We start from the raw sequence: 1352 nt of genomic DNA, 5'->3' as shown, positions 1-1352 counted from the left end.
TTCTGGAGGTTGTGTATGTACCCTGGAGGTCAGTGAGGGCCAGGGTTGTGATGCTAGTGTGTGGCCGGGTTAAGGTGTGCATAGCTGGGCGGTGAAATCAAGCTTGAATGCATGCCCTGGATGTCAAAAATAATTTTCATTTAAATGACAAAGTCCCACTTTTAATCAACCATGGCTATAAGCCTACAGTGTGTAGCCGGGTCAAAGTGCACACAGGTCGGCATGAATTAATGTATGAAATGCATGCCCTGGATGTCAAAAATAATTTTCATTTAAATGACAAAGTCCCACTTTTAATCAACCATGGCTATAAGCCTACAATGTTTAGCGGGGTCAAAGTGCACACAGGTCGGCATGAATTAATGTATGAAATGCATGCCCTGGATGTCAAAAATAATTTTCATTTAAATGACAAAGTCCCACTTTTAATCAACCATGGCTATAAGCCTACAATGTTTAGCGGGGTCAAAGTGCACACAGGTCGGCATGAATTAATGTATGAAATGCATGCCCTGGATGTCAAAAATAATTTTCATTTAAATGACAAAGTCCCACTTTTAATCAACCATGGCTATAAGCCTACATTATGTAGCGGGCTCAAATAACACTTTGGTCGGCATGAATTAATGAATGAAATGCCTCCTCTGGATGTCAAAAATAATTTTCATTTAAATGACAAAGTCCCACTTTTAATCAACCAGGCCTATAAGCCTGCTTTGTGTGGCCGGGCAAAGGATCAGATAGCTTGGGGACAGATTTTAAACAGAAAAGGCAGTTTGTGGAGCTCAGTAATAATTTTGAATGGGGAAAAAAAAGGAAAACGGTGGAGTAATGCTGCCATCTTTTGGGTAAAAAATGTCGGTGCGCCTATAATTTAAAAGTGGGTTTTCTGGATGTTTTAAAAGACCCAGGCCTATCACTCTAGTGTGTGTGGCGGGCTCAGAGTATGCCTAAGGTGGGGTAACTATTTTAAACATTTTACTAATTTCTGGATGTATTAAATCATCCATGTGTCTCATCCTAGTGTGTGTGGCGGGCTCAGAGTATGCCTAAGGTGGGGTAACTATTTTAAACATTTTACTAATTTCTGGATGTATTAAATCATCCATGTGTCTCATCCTAGTGTGTGTGGCGGGCTCAGAGTATGCCTAAGGTGGGGTAACTATTTTAAACATTTTACTAATTTCTGGATGTATTAAATCATCCATGTGTCTCATCCTAGTGTGTGTGGCGGGCTCAGAGTATGCCTAAGGTGGGGTAACTATTTTAAACATTTTACTAATTTCTGGATGTATTAAATCATCCATGTGTCTCATCCTAGTGTGTGTGGCGGGCTCAGAGTATGCCTAAGG

Source organism: Brachyhypopomus gauderio, unplaced genomic scaffold (genome assembly GCF_052324685.1).
Source record: "Brachyhypopomus gauderio isolate BG-103 unplaced genomic scaffold, BGAUD_0.2 sc777, whole genome shotgun sequence".
NCBI classification, from domain to species: Eukaryota; Metazoa; Chordata; class Actinopteri; order Gymnotiformes; family Hypopomidae; genus Brachyhypopomus; species Brachyhypopomus gauderio.
Note: the sequence above shows the minus strand (reverse complement) of the source record.